Below are 21599 nucleotides of genomic sequence, written 5' to 3'. Positions count from 1 at the left end.
TCTTTGGGCTAAAGGAGTGCAATGGCGCGATCTCGGCTCACCGCAACCTCCGCCTCCTGGGTTCAGGCAATTCTCCTGCCTCAGCCTCCTGAGTAGCTGGGATTACAGGCATGTGCCACTATGCCCAGCTGATTTTTTGTATTTTTAGTAGAGACGGGGTTTCACCCTGTTGACCAGGATGGTCTCGATCTCTTGACCTCGTGATCCACCCGCCTCGGCCTCCCAAAGTGCTTGGATTACAGGCGTGAGCCACCACGCCCGGCCCCAAGGAGAACTTTTTAAAACAGAAATTCCAAAACCACAAAGGGGAAAACTTTTGACATATTTATATATTTATGTTGTGGCAAATGTTTACAAATTGTAGACTGGAAAAATATTTCCAATATAATTGATAGAAAAAATTTATCATATAAATTAAGAAATAATCAATCCAGAAGTAAATGGCTAAAAATATGAACAAACCTATCAGAGAAGAAGAATTGCAAATTGCCTGTTTCCACAAAAGTTGACTCTGTTCTGCTCCCCATTCTGGTTAGGTACAATGTTTTAGAGTAAGATCAGGGTCAACGGCAGCCTAGTCAGGAAAAATTACGTATGCTATGAGGAGAGTTTCTTTCTCTCTTTTTCCAGCCCATGATTCCATTAGGGTGCTGAAATCTTTAAGAAAACTTACATATGCTATCGTTTATTATCTTGATGGGAGCTACCAGGAAAAGCAACAGAGCTGCATTAGGAAATCTTCTCTCAAGGATATATGCTAAATTTAATCCTTTAATATAGAATTCAAATTGTATTTTCCCTACTTGTGTGAGGTAAAGTCTTCTCACTAGTCTCTTCTGAGCTGTTACCCCAAATAAAGTAGAGCTAAGAAACCACATATGGCACCACCTCCACCTTTCACTAGGTTCTCTGTGGAAAAGAACATAGTTCTGGACAATCCCACAATACTGTCAACTATTGATTTCCTTTTATTTAAAGATTATAAGATTATTTTGATTTTATATTTCTTCTGGAGTCAATTTTGACACATTTTATCTTTCTTTATTTGAATCCTTTTATTATGTTGTTGCCAGAATAAATATCTGTATAACATGTACAGTCATAGAAAATTATATTAAAGCCATGGTGATTAGGCTTGTCATTTCCCCAGTGTATCTACAAATATGTTTCTTTATAGCTAGATTTTACCATATTCTTAAAATATCACATACATATACACTCTACATTAGCATTAGGAAATCAATGAACAGTTGCAAGATTTCAATATTGGCTTGGTTTTGTTTTTATCAAAGAGATCCCCTCTCCCCTACCCACTCTCTCTGTTTCTCTCCCTTTCTCTTTCTGTCTTTAGCTGCATGGCTCCCTTTTTCAAAAAAATTATTTCCATAAGTTATCGGGGAACAGGTGGTATTCAGTTACATGAGTAAGTTCTTTAGTGGTGATTTCTGCCTTGCCTAACAGAGATCCTTGGGGAGGGCTGCCAGAGGCACTGGGAAATGACACATTTTATCATTCTAGAAAAGTATCTATTTTATCTAAGTTTTCAAATTTTCAACATTATAAGTTGTATATTTTATAATATAGCCAATATATTTATCTGTTTCCTATTTTTCATTCCAAATATCGCTTAATGCTTTTGTGCTAAACAAACTGGCCAAGGTCATGTTTAATTGGTATTATTACATTTTTAAACAAATTATGTTTTGCTTTGTTGATTCTTTTTTGCCTATCCTTTCTTCTAGTTCATAAATTCTTGCTTATTTTCTTCTTTCTACTTTTTTGGTGGTTTGTTTTCATTTTATTTTTTCAAATTCTGAGATATACCCTTAGCATTTCAATATTTCGATGTTATCATTTTGTAATGTAAGTATTTAAAGCTATGAATTTTCCTCTAACTTCAACTATATCCCACAAGTTTTGATAAGTAATAATTTCATTATCATTTACTTCTTAGTATTCTCTAGTTTTTATTACAGACTTTCCTTTAATTTTTAAGTACTTAGACTTTTTGTTTCAAACATATAAGACTATATGATGTCAAGGCTATAATACTGATATGTTCATATTTATTCTTTGATATTAAGATATTTATAGCCTAACATGTAGTCAATTTTTATAACTGTTATATATACATAAGAAGAAATTATATTCTTGATGGGTGCAGAGTTCTATAAACAGTCTTTAAGGAAGCTTATTATTATTCAAATATTCTCCATTGTTTTTAATTTTTGGTCTTTCTTATATACCTTAGGTAGGAGACATATTAAAATCTCCCACTATGATACTGAGTTTGTCAATATCTTTCTCTAGGTCTGTTACTTTTTGCTTTAGGTGAAATCAATATTATTAGATACATACAAGTTTGGTTGTTACATCTTTCTGGTAAATTAAAACTATAAGAATGCTTTTGCTTTAGTGACTATTTTGTTTAATATTACACCAGCTGTATCAAACTTTTGGTTAGTATTCAACTTTTTATAGCCCGTATTTCTATATCCTATATTTTATTTGTAACACTTATAAGTAATAAATAGCAGAAATCTATTTTTGTCTAATCTGAAAATCTCTGCATTTAATTGCTAAATTTTATTTATTTACATTTATTGATATTGTTGGTGTTCTTAGATTAAATTTATTTTTAGAATTACAGAAGCGTATTTTATGTTGCTTATTTTATTTATACTTTTTTCTTTCTTCTTTTCTCCCTTCCTATGAAGTTTTCTCTAATGAATTGAAAGATATGCACTCTATTTCTATTCCTTTAGTAGTTAATCTTACTACTTAAGATAAATACAAATCAAAGTGTGATGTATACTGTATTTCTAACCTCTTCTTAAATAATATAGGGCTTTTGAAAGTCTAAATTTGTATTAACACCCTCCCAATTTATCTCATTCCCATCCAGCCTTTTAACTATTTATTTTATTACTCTTAGGAGATATTTCATTATTTTATGTATTTATGGGTAGTCATATGTGTGTATACACAGACATAAATGACACAGTGTTCTGGCAATTTATTGCCACATAAATGACAAAGTGTCCTGGCAATTTATTGCTTCTACCTGTTCTTGAATCTTATATGATCCTTTATTAATAATTTATTAATTTAAATTTATACATTTCTATGTATTTGTCCATTTGTTCAATCATCCTTGCTTGAGTCTCAGACCTTCCTTTGGGATAACTTACTTTCTTCTTTCATAAAGACAATCCTCTTGAGTTGTAGTTGAGCTTTACATGTAAATAAGGTTTGACATTTATTTTCTCTCAACATTTTTATTATAAAATATTCTAAAACTTTGCAATATTATTTCAATGTCTTCAGTCTGTATTGTTACTGATAAGAAGTTTGATGTGATACTAATTATCTTTTCTTTAAAACTAATTCAACTGTCCTTTCTTTTAAGGTCTTTTCTTTGTCTTCATTGTTCATCAGTTTCCATGCAATGTTTTCAGTTTCCTGAATCTGAGGACGTGTCTTCCATCAATTCTGAAAAACTGGGTTTCCCCATGCTCACTCTTCTCTCTTTCTAAAATAACAGTTAGACTGATGATATGGTTTCTTAGATTATTCTCCATGTCTTTTATCTTCCTTATTTATTTTTCATCTCTTGGTCTCTCTGTGTTGAAATCTGGGTAATTTCTTTGGCTATATTTTCCAGTTTTCCAATTATCTCTTCACCTGCGTCTAATATTCTGTCAACCCACCCATTTAGCTTTTAATATCAAAGATACATGTTTCTAGAAGTTCTGTCTGGAATTTTTTTCAGATCTGCCTACCTATTTTTATAAATATTATCCCTTATTAATATTTTTAATTCCTTTTCTGTTTAAGAATTTTAAAACAAATTTATTTTATATTCTATACCCTATCCTCAACATCTGAGGATCTATAAGGTGAACTTCTGCTCTTTGTTTTTCTTTTCCTTTTATTCTCCTGACTCTGATTTGTATAATTTGTTTGCTCAGACTATTTGTAATTTTGGATGATGGGCTCATGTTTAGCTAGGCTCTATCTGTAGGAATCCTGCAATACCCGGTTTGTGTATTCAGCAAGAAAAAAATTTTTTTTTTTTTTTTTTGCTTATGTCAAGATATTCAGAATGCTAGAAACCCAGGGGATAACTTTAGGTTAGTTTTTAAGTCTGAGTTTTCTAAACTATGCCAGAAGTACAAACTCAATCACCAACACTGAGGCTTAAATTCAGTTCATTCTTTGTCTCTCTTTTCAAACAGGCATTTTTTTCTTCCTGCCCTGATCCTTTCACTGAGCATGTGTGTCAGTTCCACAGCCCACATTTCACACGGGACCAGGTCTGCGTTACCTGCCCTTCTGTGGCTATTAAAATACAAACTTATAAAGGGGCAAATGACCTAAGGTCAGTTGCAGATTCAGTATCAACTACCACCTTCATATACAACCCTGTATACACCTAGAGTATACATAATCCACACGGGGAGTTCTGTGGGTTATTTTTGACCAGGAAATATGAAAGTGAATCACTATACTCTAGTGATAAGAGCAATAAATTGTGATGTTTTGGAGCTATTGGTGCTCATTTTTGCCTCATGTGAATTAAAACAATCTTTTGAAAGAATAATAAGACTAAGGTACAAAGTGAAGCAGAGATAAGAAGTAATGATGAAATGTCCCAGCAATTTATTGCTTCTACTTAGATGATCCAGTTGAGTGTCTGTCCTTCCCATGATTAATTAACTTTACCTTTCCTTTAATTGCTGAGAAATCTTTTGGTATAAACTAGTCAAATTATGTTTCTGAGCTTTGCAATAAAAGGAGTCCTGACTAATACACAATTATTTTATTTTACATATCTTTTTCTTTTTCATATCCTGCAAATCCTATGCATTATATGACAACTGATAGTTCTTGAATTAAATTGACTTAAATAAGATGAGCACAGTAGTTCTACTGAGACTTAAAAATCAACTTTTTGTTTGATCCCAGACTACTTCTAGACAGTGCTTTTAAAATGTTCCAATAATCAGGATCTAAAGAAATAAAGCAGCCTAAAAACTGACTCAAATATCAGCCCCACCAACGTGGGCAAAAAATGATGCTGCCTTCCAGCACAAAACTCACATGCTCTAAGGACCCTTGATAATCAACCCTGTGCAATAAAATAAATGCTCAAGTGCTAATCTGAATTGTCTGAATATTGAAAATTTTCCTGAAGTCCTTAGAAAGACTTTATAGTCATGATTCTAAAACATAGAAACAATATCACATTTTAAAATCAGTGACTAAGTGTACACAAAAACAGGAGTAAAGGTCTGAAGCAACTGATTGGGTAATGCACATCAAAACATGCTACTATATAAAAATACTTTTGTGCCTCAAGTCAGCCATGTTGCCAGTCATTAGTGATCAAATCTTTGGCATTGCTTCTCACCTCTTGGATACATAAAATCAATGAAGCAGACTAATCAGAATGGAGCTTAGGGTATAAAAATTAAATCTTTATGCTGTCCTGGAAGTTGGCTGTCAAATAGTGAACAAGTAAAATAAAGGCCTAATTTTTATTACTTCTCTCCATGCTTAAATCCTAATATATAAACGGCAACCTTGTCTAGTAATCCTATATAATATCCTATATAATGTCCTACCAACATTCCATATATTAACACCAAGGCTTATGTCCTATACAAATATATAAATTTAATAGAATTATATTTAACACCACTAGGTTTTTAATAGTTTATTGGTCTGTTCTCATGCTGTTAATAAAGACATACCTGAGACTCGGTAATTTATAAAGGAAAGGAGGTTTAATGGACTCAGTTCCACATGGCTGGGGAGACCTCAAAATCATGGCTGAGGGCAAAGGAGGAGTAAAGTAATATCTTACATGGTAGCAGGCAAGAGAGCGTGTTCAGGGGAACTCCACTTTATAAAACCATCACATCTCATGAGACTTATTCACTATCATTAGAACAGCACGGGAAAGACCCACCCCCATGATTCAATTCAGTCCACCCTCCCAGGACATGTGGGAATTATGGGAGCTACAATTCAAGATGAGATTTGGGTGGGGACATAGCCAAACCCTATCAGATAGAAAAGAAAGAAAAGGAAGTAAAAAAATATGAGAGCCAAGATGCATCGTTATGATCTATCTTTTTGTTTTTTACACATTAATATTTTTATTTAAATCACAGATTATGTCGAGAAAAGAATCCTCATTCCTAACCCATTAACTTCCCATTTCCTTTCTTAAACTACAGAATGTATCTATTTGTTCCTTTGGAAACTACAAATCATCTGGGAGATTTTCTCACTGGCTGTTTTAGTCCTTTGTCTTTGAGGAATGGGCTTTTTCCCACTGGAAGCCACTAAAGAGATTTTTCCAAAGCAACTACACCACAATGAAGTGACTGCACAGGCAATTATTCAAGGAAAATGCTCTCTGTGAGTTGGCCAGACAAGGTGAAATTGAATAATTTTCTTTTAAACCCTAAAGAGGAGAAAAGAGACTTGGGAATAAAAAAAAAAAAAGTATAAGTGCCAAAAAGAACTTCCCCACACAGAGAAAGGAGTGGTCAAGTACCAAAGCACAAGCCAAAAAATTATGTCTTGGCTTGTCCTACTTAACGATGCCCTCTGCGGATCAGGAGCTTTCTCTCCTTCTCTCTGCAATTCTCCTTGGAGTTACAATCTTGTGTGTTAGTGTAAAATGAAAATAACCACAATAAAAAATAAATAAATGCCCTTCCAGAAGATACGGTGTCCAGGCATGAAAAGTCCAGCATATGAGATATATTTTATTCACTAAAAATAATATACCATTGGAACTAGTGAAGTCCACTTTTATAATGAGCAGAACATCTTGGCTTAGCTTTTTAATATTTTATCAACATGCTCAGAAGTATTTCCTTTAAGTGAAATCCTTGCTGTTATGAGCTTTTGCTTTTACATTTGGGAAATAACTTTGATTCCCATGAAGAATTATGAATGAGAATTATAAACATTATTAGCATTGAACGACACCACAAAAATCCCCTCTCATGTTAAAAGCAAGCAAACTGTAACATAGAAAGGTGTTCATGTTCACTCAGCTGCTTAGTGACAGGGTCACAGCCATAAGCTATGTGTCCCTTATCCTAGCCCCACTATTCTGACCACCTGCTCGCCACTCAGTATTCTGAAAATAATTATAATAATAATTTGTGCAGATATAATTTTAAAATTATTTCTGTAAGTCTAAGTATAAATTCATGAATGGCAAATTTTGATATATTTATCTTACCATAAACTGATTTTTGTCAATTCAGTGCCTTCACTACATTTTAGTTTTCCATTCGAGCATTTAAGTTAAAACCTCTGGCCATAAAAAATACAGAAATAAATCATTTTTACATTGTCAGCAGGAGAACAGCCATTCTACCTGCTATGAAATGTAAATAGTAAACTAATTCTCAAAATTAATCTTCATAAGTTCAGATTGACAATGACATAGATCACAGAGCATAAAATTATGTGCTGTGAATTTACAATGTACATTCATAAATGCTTGACTTATGCAGTAGATTTCTACTACTAACTATTTTTCGCAAGTTAGTATTACTTCTAAGAAGGTCTAAATGGTAAGAAATTTCAGGTTAGCCTCCATATAAAATGTGTCTAAATTCTAAGGCTGAAATAGGGGAAATAATACTGATATTAAACTAAATGACATAAAATACCTAGAAAATCAGAATTGATTGGAAATGGCATATTTGAGTGTTTTTCACATTTACTAATGAAAAGCATACTGTATTTGTGTAAACAATATGTCAGAAAAGTGGCCTTATACATGTAGCAAATGAGAAATTTCCCTGGAAATGATAAACATTTGAATAACAACTCAAAAGTTACTGAGAATGAAATTGGAAATGGAAAATAAACCAAACCAGGCAATGAAGAAATCTGAGGGCTACACACAAGGGACTCCAAAATTGAATACACAGTCTTTACACTCAAGTTGCCTCATGTCTAGTTGGCAGGCAGAAATGTAAATGTAACCCATATGTTTGCTGGGGTCACTCTGTCCTTTCAGAGTTCCTATAAAGCAGGATTAATTTGAGGGGACTCCTATTCTGAGGATTTCTCTTCTGATATCTTGTTCTTGCTAAACTATCTCACCGCCATCCTTCTGCCCTGCTCTGTCTAGATTTTGAATAGAGTGTCTTGTCCTTGAGTTCAACTGAAACATCGCTCACAAAAGGCATTAGCATATGACCAACATTACTGAAGGTCTGTGGCAATGGGGAAAGGGCCATTATATCATAAAATCACACTGCACAGAACTTGACCATGGAATTGAAGAGATCCCTGGGCTCATAAGTCCTCCAGCTACTTTGCTCTGGCGATTTTGCTCCAGTTTCCCACTTTCCCATCACATTTATTCTTGTTTTTGTTTTTGTTTTGGAGATGGAGTCTCGCTCTGGTACACAGGCTGGAGTGCAATGGTGCAGTCTCAGCTCATTGCAACCTCTGCCTCCCAGGTTCAAGCAATTCTCCTGTCTCAGCCTCCCAAGTAGCTGAGATTACAGGCACGTGCCACCACACCTGGCTAATTTTTGTATTTTTAGTTTTCCCATCACATTCTGTCCTTCCCTCTCCTCTTTCTCCTGATTACCACTGAAGCTCAATTCTCCTTAACCTTTTTGAGTAATTCTTTCTTTATTTCACTGCTTCTTCTAGAGCATGCCTTAATAACCTCATCATCTTCCCCAAAAGTAATCTGTTAGGATATTTTCCTAAACAGAGACAGATGCCTCCATAAAAGGAGCTCTTGGATCAGGTGTTAAGGTAACAAACTTCTCCCTAGCAACATGTATGGTACAGCATAGTTATTCCTACAAAACTAATCAGTGTCAGCAGTAGCAGTTACAGAGGAGAAAGCAATAAAGGCCTTAATTTTATTGTCTGTATTAATAAAATTTATGTCTTTTCACACAGTTACCATGAGGATTAACTGATTGTATAAACTCTGATTTATATCCTAATACAATATATGCTATCAATATCTAGCCATATCTGATTCATAGTACACATTCCTTTTTCTTTACTTTTTCTTTCTCTTTTTTTTTTTTTTTGAGATGAAGTCTCACTTTGTTGCCCAGGCTGGAGTGTAGTGGCGTAATCTCACCACACTGCAACCTCCGCTTCCTGGGTTCCAGCAATTCTCCTGCCTCAGCCTCCTAAGTAGCTGAGACTACAGATGTCTGCCACCACACCCAGCTAATTTTTATATTTTTTTAGTAGAAATAGAGTTTTACCATATTGGTCAAGCTGATCTCGAACCCCTGACCTTGTGATCTACCTGCCTTGGCCTCCCAGAGTGCTGAGATTGTAGGTGTGAGCCACCACATCTGGCCTCATAGTACACTTTCAACTAATTTGACAGGTGTTCTTCCACACCTACCACATGGCAGGGAGAGATTGAAGATGTTTCCTGAACAAAACGTCATCAAAGATAATCCTTTTAAAACATTTACTTTTGAAAGAGGCCACCATGGGACATTCGGGGTTGTACTAAGAGAGAAGAACATGACAAAGATGTGTAATAAAGAAAATACACAATGAATTCATTCATATGGGGGATACTAGTGGATAAATTACGATTAGGCAGGGGCTTAAAGGCAGGGTAATGATTTCAGATTTAATTCAATAAATTGAAAACAAAGTCACCACTATCATGTGTGAGGTGACTGACAAGCGATTTTGGTTACTTAATAGCATCAGAGCATTCAGAATGTGAGTTGTAAGAGTTTGTGTTTTCTGCTCTGGTCAAGAAATACCTATAGAGTTGTGTTCAGCCAGGACTCCATTATTTGAGAACTTTAATAAATTTCAACTCATTCAAAGAGAAGAATAGTAAGGAAGTCTGGTACTATGACACATGAGAAGTGACAAAAAGAACAAGGAGTTTTTGCCCTGTGAAAGAGCTATTACAAGGGGATGACATGATAGACCGTGACATTCCTAAGAACATGGTTTGGTATTTTTGACCTTTGAGTCCTCAGTGCCTACATATGGTTGTTACTCAATAAAGGCCTGTTGAATAAATGAATGAATAATTAAATGGCCAGCTGTCAGAGAGAATGGAAACTAAATTTGTTCTTTGTGTCCCTAAAGGGCAGAGGATGATGGGAGTTACAGAGATAGAGATATAGATGGCAACTCAACATAAAGAAGATTTTAACACATGCAACCTCTCAGCAATGAATGGAACTGCAGCCAGAGATGGTCAAGTTTCAACTCACTTCCTAGGGTGAATAAGCTTATGCTTGTCAAGGAATGATTTAAGCATCCCTAGGACTCTGTGAGTATTCGGCTTCATCAAAATTGTTGAATTTTTAACTTCATACAGATCTCTTATAAGGACTTGCAACAACTTTGTTAATATTACTTGTAAATGTAGTAACAAATTACCCTACAAAATGTGCTTCTTAAACAATGATCATGTTGCATTTTGAGGTGTTTCATGAGGCACAAATTGGTGAGAGGAGACGACACATAGGTAAACACACAGGTATCCCCTACTTCCCACCATGTGTACACATTAGATGAAGTTTCCAATGTATTTAGCTGAAGACATAAATTCTTGTGAGAAGTCAGTGGCTCCACTGGCAAAGGCAAATGTTGCAAATCTCTACACATTTTCCTTCACCCTTATTGCTTCTGAAGAGGGCAAGCAATTGTTATTTAGATTTTCTATCAAAATACTGTCATATCTTTCCCTGTTATATCTGCACTTACACCACCATCTTGGAAGAATTTTTGCAATAACAGTTATATTATTTTCTTTACAACACTGATTCCCACATGCAGTTCTTGAACTAAATTCAGCATCGGAAAGGTATAACTTGGGGAGAAAGCAAGATCACCGTAGTGTGGCTGAATAACATCTTTATCTAGACTTTCTATAACTCTCAAATACCTATTATTTTGTACAATTATAAAAGTAACTTAACTCACATGATTTTCCTAAGGAATTGGATTGTCTTCTTTGAGTATTACGTTGTCTAGTAATTTCTTGATTCAGCCATTCGTTTGGTAGCTCCTGGAAAGTATAGACAAAACAAATCTTAGTGTTCTATATAATTATGAGACTGGATAAAGAAATCCTAAGAAACAAAGAATTTGATAAAATACCTTAAGAAGAAAACATAAAAGAAATAGGAAAGAGTTTTGGCTTAATGACAAGAAACAAACAAACAAACAAAAAGGTCTGTTTTAAAATATCTTGAGGTTTTCACAGACTCTGCTTGATGAAGATTTATCAGCCTTCTGAATCTTCTCCTAGGCTCATCTGTGCATTTCCTTGTTAAATCTAGTTTTAGCAAAGAGACTTGCTAAGTCAATTTAACAACAAGCTTCACCCTCAATATTTGGTTCCTCATCCTCTACCTGCCCTCTACCTGACTGATCACCCTGGCCTGTCTTCAGCGAGAATCTTGTTAGGTTGGTCTAGCCAGAATCTCTCTCATCCCTGATATTTTCTCTTAGTAATTTTCCATCCACTGACTCTCACCCTGCTCTTTGGCTATAAATTCCCGCTTGCTCATGCTGTATTCAGAGTTGAGCTTGGTTAGTCTCCCCAACTGCAAAATTCCACTACCAAAGTACCTGTACCTATTGCAATGATCATGAATAAAGTCAGCCTTATGATGTAACAAATGTCAGTGAATAACTTTTTCTTTACCAGTTAGTACAAACATAAGAGTAATTAAAATCTGCCTAATGACAGCCATTATTCCAAAAATTTTCAGAAAAAAAGTTGACATTTAAATAATAAAAATAAAAAAGCATAATAATTTAGATGACGAACTTCAGACACTCTCAATGCCCAGTTCTAACACAGAGAAGAAACTAGAGCATTAGACTACTTATTAAGGAGATTAGGCAAGAGATATATGTGTCAGCTATGGTTTTATAACTTACAATTTTCTTGTTATGGCATAGAAGTTCATTCATTTATTAAGTATTTATTGAATACCTACTCTGTGCCAGACACTGTCATGACTTTGCTTTATTCAAACAAAAATAGAATAATATCCCTGTTCTAACGAACTCTTTAAAATGCTATTTTATTATTCCCTTTAATTTTAATACCAGCAATTCCTGCATTAAGGAACGATTAGACAAAACTATACCCATTTTGAAAAAAAATTTTAAATTATATCATAAGAAAAAGTACACTTTGAATAAAACATGATTATTGTTATTTTTACACCTCATTCAATAGCTTAAAATTCTAACAAAAATTAAATCTCACTAATCCAACATGATAGTTTAGACTAAAACCAAAGTATTAACTCTAAATTCTATACAGATTAACTTTCTCTCTCTCTCTCTCTCTCTCTGTTTGTGTGTGTGTGTGTGTGTGTGTGTGTGTGTGTAGATATAGATCTATATAGTAGAAATTGTGGCTTTTATAATGAGCAGCAGAATGATCTGTGATGAGGGAGGAAATCCAACCTATCACAGGATAAATGAATCAAGGACGTAACAATGAATAGTATCCAACAGGGAAAGCAGTAAAGAAGATAATGTCCAGAATGCAAAACTTTTACCAAACTTTTACTTGATCTTAAGTAGCATTCAGTACATAGAGTCAAAATATGTGTCCCAAAGAACATTAGGGCTGCAGAATATAAGCAGATGCTAAGCACAAACATGAAATAAATAAATAAATAAGCTAATCATGGAGATGATTTTCATAGTGATATGTAGGTCAATAAAATACTGTTTAATATAAGACTTCTAAAGATCTTTTATTTTTTAATTAGATAGTATAACTTTCCAGGAAGAGCATAGAATTTTCAGTATTTACGAAATATGCTTGACTATGATAACATTTTCTTGAAGAATCACTTTCTCAAAGTTTCCAAGAAACAGATTAAGGTTTTGGGAGCCTAAAGCAAGTGATATATAACAAAGTGCCCCTTACAGTGCCTGGCACAGAGCAGTTGCTCACTGAAAGGTATTAGTAGCTGTGAGAACAGTCATGGAATTCTTGTCGCTGTTAGCATTGCAACACAAGGAAAGCCACAGTTTTATGAAGGCTGGCCCACACTCTAAACACATGTAAAATGCTTCTGAAAATAGAAGGGGAAAGACAGAAGGGTTCTAGCAGACATTTGTGCCATAACACGCTAAGCATGCAAATGCATTGTCATTGAATTATTACAACTGTGGCGGGAGATGGTCTTATTACATCAGTTTTACAGGTGATGAGACTGAGGTTCACGGTAGGCTAACAGTTCCGCAGTAAGTAAACGATAGGTCTATCTGAATTCAGAATTAACTAAAGTTATTCTTCTTTGTCAAATCACATTCATTTTTTCAATAGGCTCTTGAGGATATTAGAGGTTGCTGTTGTTTGCTTGTTTTATTTGTACTTTCTCATTATTTTACTACATAGAGTAGCGCTCTGGAAAATGAAACAGGGCTGAGGGTGAATTTTGTCTCTGCTATTGTCACTTTGGGCCTTGGCTCCTTATTATAAGATTCCTCCATCCTTCTCTCCCTTCCTTTCTTCCTTCCATATGAAATCAGTGATATTTGAGCAAACTGAATAAAAGGAGGAGTAGAAAAAGGTGAGACTTGGGAACTAACCACAATTATGAAGAGCATGCTAGACCATGGGAGAAAGGTGGAATTTTATGTTAAGTATAAGGGGAGCCACTGGAGGATCCTAAGCAAGGGAAGTGCATCATCACAGTATCATTGAAAAGATCTCTATTGCTACTATTTGAAGAATGAATAGGGGCAACCCTGCAGGGGATGGGGTGAGAAGCAAGAGTGGAAGTAGAAAACCCAGATGGAGGCTGTGTCCACTGAGACAAGAGAAGGCACAGGCCTGGACTAAGAGGGTGGTCTATGACATGAGGTAAGGAGAAAAAGTTCAAATATTATTTTCAAGGTAGTATCAATAAGGCTTGCCAATGTATGTGATATCTAATTTATCAGAAAGGAAGGCTCCCAAATTTTTAGCTTGAGTAACCCTGTACATCTTATATAAAAGGAGAAGAATAGGGATTGGAGAAGCTGGACATGGAAGGGGAAAAATCCAGAGTTTCATTTTGGATCTGTTAAACTGGAGAACCTGAGTCACATCCAAAGAAGATGTCAAGCAGACATTTGGACATGAGAGTGAAAAGCTCAACAGAAAGATGTGGGCTCCAATGGAAATGTGGGAGCCATTAGCAGGACAGAGCTCACAACCATGGCAGCTAATGAGATCACTTAGGGACAAAGGTTAATGATGGAGAAGATGACAGCCTGAGATTAAATACTGAGTTACCTAAAGAAGAAGTCAGAGAAGGCTCCAGCAAAGAGAACAAAACAAAACAAAACAAAAGATGAACAGAAGAAGGAAGGAAAGCAGGAGACAGTGGTGTTTTAAAACCAAGAGAGTAAAGCCCTACTATGGAACAGGCATGGGGGATTTAAAAAGTGATGAATTACTATGTTAAACAGATTATATCTTGAAATATTAACTCTTTCTTTTCCTAGGATGGGATGAAGGTAATACTGTGACTCATGGGAGGAGAGAGATACTTTCTCCATGGGAGAGGGATGCAAAGATGGGTTGGTTTAGAGATGAAAAGAAGAGGGAGTTTACATCTGATGGCAATAATTTTTTCATAAAATATGAAGTTCTTAGACCAAATCTCAGATACATGCAACCATGTAAAATAAGGACAAAGTTTCATTAGGTATGACTTCCTATACCAAGGTACTGTGTAATATGAGGACTATCTATATAAACATAAATGGTCATAGTGGCAACAAAGATTGCAATATCTCAAAATATACTCTAGTATAAGGAAAAATGAACTTTCTGTCAAAGCTGAGCCTAATTTGCACTTGACCAAACAAAATAATAGACTGTTATCTGGTTCACAGAGGGCAGCCTTTCTACAGAGGGCTAGCAGCATTTCTCTTTCTTTACACTGTAACTTTTACTTTGTTCAAGGGCCATTGTCACACTCACAGTAAAAGGACAACCTAGGGACTCTGCCCTTCAGAATAATTAGTAGGGACAGAGAGGAGCAGATCATTTCATGTTATAGATTGGCCCTGACCTTGGTTTCTTAATCTGTTTATACTTGATGACTAAAATGGTGTAGTAAGGGCTCAGCTGAGACACCTGTAAAAACAATCCACTTTCAAAATGTGAGGCAAGGCATAGCTTGAACGCTTGGTGAGCAAAAGACCACGGTTATCCATCTATAAATTTGGGGAGAGCTGAGGCATACTTTGCTATGCTGGTTCTAAACAAACACCCACAGAGTTTACAAACTAATAAAGTTGTGCGTAACCTTATTTAGCTGAGGGAATGAGTATATTTATAAATTATTCATAGTTTCTCTTTCTTGGCCTATAAATTGGAATTGATCTATCTTTTAGTCCCTTGGTGTTCTAAACTGCATTTTAGGGGAAACTCATCAAATCCAGGAACATCTTCTAGAAAGAAATTACCCACTTCTTGTCCTCCAACATTGCAGTCTGTTCCTCCTTCTCTTATCTTACTGTGTTTAGTGCTTAGGGCCCATGTGCCTCTCCCAAATTGAGGGGTAAGTCTCAAATTGGATGGAAAAAACAACAATTAGATACAGCAACACATCTGTTAGAATGACCAAAATCTAAAACACTGACAACACCAAATGCAACAAGGATGTGGAGCAACAGGAATTACTTGCTTGTGGGAATGCACATGGTATGTCGACTTTGGAAAACATTTTGTCAATTTCTTGCAAAACTAAATAGACTCTTACAATACAACCCAGTAATCACACTCTTTGGTATTTACCCAAATGAGTTAAATACTTACATCCATGAAAAACCTGCACACAGATATTTACAGGAGCTTTATTCATAATTACCAAAACTTGGAAGCAACCAAGATGGCCTTTAGTATGTGAATGGATAAGTAAACTGTGGTATATCCAGACAATGATATATTATTCAGGGCTAAAAGGAAATGAGCTTATAAAGCCATAAAATAACACGAAGGAACCATAAATGCATTATTACCAAGTGAAAGAAGCTATTTTATTCATAATTGCCAAAATTAGAATCAGCCAAGATGTCCTTTAATAGACAATTGGATAAACAAACTGTGATTCATCCTTATAATAGAATATTATTTAACCATAGAAAGAAATCGCCCATAAAACCACCCAAAGGCATGAAAGAGAAACATAAATGTATATTACTAAGCGAAAGAGGCTAATCTTTAAAAGCTACATACTGTTTGATTCCAAATATATGGCATTCTAGAAAAGGCAAAATTATTGATACAGTAAAAGAAATTAGTAAAAAGTATGAAATTAGTTAATGGGAAGGGAGGGATAAATAGCAGAGGACACAAGACTTTTAGGGCAGTGAAACTGTTCTGTATGATACTATAATGGCAGATACATGTCATTCATTTATCCAAACCCATAGAATGTACAATACCAAAAGTGAACACTAGTGTAAACTACAGACTTTGAGTGACAATGTGTAGGTTCATTGATTGCAACAAATGTACCAATGTCTTTTAGATTTTGATCATGAGAGAGGCTGTGCATGTGGTAAGACAGGGTGTACATGGGAACTCTCTGTACTTTCTGTTCAAGTTTGCTGTGAACCTAAAACTGTTTTGTTTTTTTTTAAAAAAAAAAAGTCTATTAAAAATTTGAACAAAAAGCTATCCTTTCTAGTAACTATTAATCTATTGACTGATCTCTCTCACATATAGGGCTTATTGTGTCTACTCTAGATCTCTCTCACATATAGGGCTTATGGTGTCTACTCTAAAACTTTCTTATTTTACTTTTTCCTTAGCCAAGTAATAGAAAGGACTTTATCTGAAGTGATCCTAATTCCCTTGGAGGTGCTATGCTTTTTCCCCCAATAGTGCCCCGTTCAGATAGATTCTAACACATGCTTAAACATCTTTCTAAGATAATCCATGTTCTGAAAAGCATAGCAGTTATAATTTATTTGTTTTTTATTTTTATTTTTATTTTTTAAAAGTCACAGGTGAAGGGAAAAATGCTATAAAACCCTAGTGTAGAATGACTTTTGAAAGGTTATTATTTAAGTCTGTCTTTTAAGAAAGTGACTTCAACAGGTCATGGTGGGCCTGAATTCAGACAGAACAAGCCCAAATTCCATCTCTCACTGCCATGCTAAACAGGAAGGAACACATAAAACTGTCAGGCCATTTCACTGAAAGGTCTGTATTGGAGTTTTTTTTTTTTAAAAAAAAAAAAAAAAGAAAAGAAACATTTCCAGTACTAGTCTGGAAGGTTTTATTTCATTTGTTTGCCTTATAAAGTCGTGCTTAGTCATCTTATTAAAAGACAACCTTGCTATAGAAAACACAAGCTTGCTCTATGAAATTATGCATCAACAAATATTGATTTGCACCAGATTGGACCCTGGTTGCAGGAAGGCAAAGCTATGGCCCAAATGGGCCCATTGATTCAGGATAGAAGAACTGTGTCTTCTGTCTGTTTTGACTCTCCAGGATTTCCCTAACTTTTCCCTCATCAAAAATATATCAGTCTGCGGAGTGAGGTGTTGAATGAATGTGCCAGTAGGTGTGAAGCACTGGGCAGGAGTGGCGAGCTCCTTGCCCCTCCCTGTCAACTGCTGCCCGCCACTGGCAACCTTGCCTGCCTTTCCTCTCAGCCACTGCTCTGGCTTCATGCTAATGACATTTCTTCACTAAGCTTTCATTTAAAGGCCATTTCCCTTACTACCAGCATAAAACAGAACCACTTCTTTATCCTCACAAATATGGTAGACTCAAGTAGATGTGGCACAGTGTGGGGATGTAGCAAGGGGGTGTATTGAGTTTATTATTCATCTACGACAAAATTTGATGAAGCACTTCACCTCTCAGTCTGCTATCCTCAATTCTTTGTTTTGAAGAAAGTGAACATGTAATTAGCTTGCAGTGAGTAAGTACAATGAGAAAGGAATGCCACAGAGGTTCTATCGAACATATTCACTCAAAAAATTATTGGGGAACACAGAAGGGCGAGCAGGGAAGCCTTCCCTGAGAAGTAATGACTAAACTGAGACTCAAAGGATGGGAAGGATCTAAATCCACAAAAAGGGTAATGCTGGGTAGCATCTAATTACTCTCATTCTTTGCAGCAGGAAACTCAGATGGAAAAATGAAGTAACTTTATCAGAATTACATAGCAGAACTAGGATTCATATTGTCCCCAGAAGGGACAGAAAGACCAAAGTTCAAATCTTAGTGCAAATTACTTCATTTCTATAAATCTTCATCCCTTCATTTGTAAAATAATGACAAATGAAATGTTTAGTGCAATGGCTATAAAACAATAATCAACCAATTAGTGGTATTAATTAGACCAACGTTGTCTTGTTGGATTCTGAGCATGCAGGCAATATGTTCATGTTGCTCACTGATACATTCAGGGGCCTAATGGAACACCTGGCATTAGACAAATAATTAATATGTACAAAGAAATTATTGAGAATGAAATGAAAGAACACATAGGAAGTTCAGGCATAATGTCAATAGTTTCTCAATAAATGTTAATTCTGTTTGCCCACAACTGTGTCAAAAAGGCAATCTCAACCATATATAGCCATGTACCACATAATGATGTTTTGGACTGCAAGTACAATTGTGGTCCCGTAAGATTATAAGACCATATTTTTACTGTATTATCATTGTATTACACAACTGCCTACAGTGTTCAGTACACTATCATGCTGTACAGGTTTTTAGCCTAGGAACAAGATACTATACCAGATAGCCTAGATGTGTAGTAGGTTATATCATCTAGGTTTGTGTCAGCACACCCTTTGCTATTGGCACAACGACAAAATAACCTAATAATGCATTTCACAGAATAATTCCCCCATTGTTAAGTGACACATCTATAATTCTCTTTGGAATATGTGCAAGTTCTCTTATGTGTCATTTGGTATTGGTATTCAGGCTAAAGGTTACAACTCAAAGTTAATAGTTTTCCAATTGGTGTTTTTTGGCAATAGGTCAGGCATGATCCACTGATATAGCCACCAGCACCATCTCAATATAGATAATAACAATAAACATTGATGTATCCAAGACAGAATATCTAGCCCTGTGCACATGACTTCAGAGTTGTCCTCAGGAAAAAAAATAGCTACAGATAAATGCTGAAAGTCATTTTGAGATTCTAAAATCTTAAGAGGCTTTTCTATTCCTGTAACAAATTTGCATTTCCTAATTTTCTGTTGATATTTTGACTCTTTTATAAGCATGGATTTCATCTTTTCAATGATTATCTGACAGTTCTGAGAGCAGTGAAGCCCTGGGAAGCTGTGGCTCTGTTAGACAACAGTGGACAAAATCAACGAAGAGACTCTGTACGTGGATACATTTGGTACCAAGAGCCTGCTGAGATGGTCACAGTCACAAAGCAATTCCAATCATTTATACAGAGAAGAACTAGTTGAGAATTTAGGATTTGCTAAATGTTCCCATTTACACTTGCCATCAATCCCTATGACAACAACTAAAAGATTAGCCTGAAACTGATTGATAATAATTCCATTGGCCTCAGAAGAGAGCACAAAGAGTGAAATAAAAAGCAAATAAAGTATCATTTTCATTCACCTTTCTTTTAATAATGAGAAAATGTGTTAGGGAGCTTAAAAGAGACACATAAAGCAAATTAACTTTGCTGATAAAATTTTTGAAAATTATTATTCTAGAGGACTCACATTATCAGAATTCAACATAGATTATCTGGCATCAAATCCAATGCCAACCTACTTTAATTATGAAAAAACTATACTATTAGTAACTCTATTCTGGTAGCTTTCCTCCCATATTTAATTCCTGTAGGACAAGGCCCACTATAAGCAGGAAATGCCAGTATATGTACAAAATCTCCAGTAATTTTCATTTTTTTTAGAATATGCTCATTGAAGGCCAACAGGTATATGAAAAGCACTCAATATCACTAACCATGGAAAAAAATGATAAGTGATGAAAAAAATCAGGCAAATTAAAACCACAGTGAGATATCACCTCATACCTGTTAGAATGGCTATTATCAAAAAGACAAAAGATAACAAGTGTTGATGAAGATGTGAAGAAAAGGGAGCCATTGCACATAGTTGGTGGGAATGTAAGTTAGTATAGCCATTATGAAAAACAGTATGGCAGATTCTCAAAAAATTAGAAATAGGCCAGGAAAGGTGGCTCAGCACATGGGTAATCCCAGCACTTTGGGATGGTGAGGCAGGCAAATCATGAGGTCAGGAAATCGAGACTATCCTAACCATAGTAAAACCCTGTCTCTACTAAAACACAAAAAATTAGCTGGGCTTGGTGGTGCACACCTGTAGTCCCAGCTACTCAGGAGGCTGAGGCAGGGGAATTGCTTGAATTAGGAAACAAAGGTTGCACTGAGCCGAGATCACACCACTGTACTCCAGCCTGATGACAGAGCAATACTCTGTGTCAAAAAAAAAAAAAAAAATTAAATGTAGCACTACCATATGGTCCAGCAATCCTACTACAAGGTATATATCAAAGGAAATAAAATCAGTCTGTTAAGGAAATATCTGCACTCCTATGTTCATTGCAGCACTTCTTATAATAGTCAAGATATGGAATCAACCTAAGTGTCAATTGATGGATGAATGAATATAGAAAATGTGGCACATAGACACAGTGCAATACTATTCAACCTTAAAAAATACAAAATCCTATCATTTGTGACAACATAGATAAACCTGGAGGACATTATGTTAAGTGAACTAAGCCAGGTGCAGAAAGACAAAAACCACCCAATCTCACTTATATATGGACTCTAAAATAGTCAAATTCACAGAAGCAGATAGTAGAATGGTGGTTACCAGAGGCTCTGGAGTGAAGGGATAGGAAAGATGCTAGTCAAATGACACAAAATGTTAGTTAGACAGGAAGAATAAGCTCAAGAGATCCACTGTACATCATGGTGACTACAGTTGTAACAATATGTTGTACAACTGAAAATTGCTAAGAAAGCAGAATTTTTATCAATTTTTCTTAATTATACTTTAAGTTCCTAGGTACACAGCCCCCCAACCCCTGACAGGCTCCAGTGTATGATGTTCCCCTCACTGTGTCCACGTGTTCTCATTGCTCAACACCCACTTATGAATGAGAACATGCAGTGTTTGGTATTCTGCTCTTGTGTCAGTTTGCTCGGAATGATGGTTTCTAGCTTCATCCATGTCTCTGCAAAGGGCATGAACTCATCCTTTTTTAAGGCTGCATACTATTCCATGGTGTATATGTGTCACGTTTTTTTTATCCAGTCTCTCATTGATGGGTATTTGGGTTGCTTCCAAGTCTTTGCTATTGTGAACAGTGCCGCTATAAACATACGAGTGTATGTGTCTTTATAATAGTATGATTTATAATCCTTTGGGTATATGCCCAGTAATGGGATTGCTGGGCCAAATAGTATTTCTAGTTCTAGATCATTGAGGAATCACCACAATGTCTTCTACAATGGTAGAACTAATTTACACTCTCACCAACAATGTAAAAGTGTTCCTATTTCTCCACA

At 35.5% G+C, this 21599-nt stretch overlaps 1 long non-coding RNA gene across 1 annotated transcript in view; it reads right to left on the bottom strand.

The window, feature by feature from the left end:
* Window positions 1-550: 550 nt before the first annotated feature.
* LOC116549665 overlaps window positions 551-21599 on the bottom strand; it is a 38568-nt gene continuing 17519 nt past the window's right edge. The window contains exons 2-3 of the long non-coding RNA XR_004267989.1: window positions 10984-11068; window positions 551-574 (exon numbers count right to left, since the gene is read on the bottom strand). This is a non-coding gene — a long non-coding RNA (uncharacterized LOC116549665). The remainder of the gene's footprint in view (window positions 575-10983; window positions 11069-21599) is intronic.

The sequence above is a fragment of the Sapajus apella genome, unplaced genomic scaffold (genome assembly GCF_009761245.1).
Source record: "Sapajus apella isolate SASKATOON/1434 unplaced genomic scaffold, GSC_monkey_1.0 scaffold6, whole genome shotgun sequence".
In the NCBI taxonomy this organism is placed as follows: domain Eukaryota; kingdom Metazoa; phylum Chordata; class Mammalia; order Primates; family Cebidae; genus Sapajus; species Sapajus apella.
The sequence above is the reverse complement of the archived record's forward strand: the minus strand, read 5'-3'. Positions and strand labels throughout refer to the sequence as shown.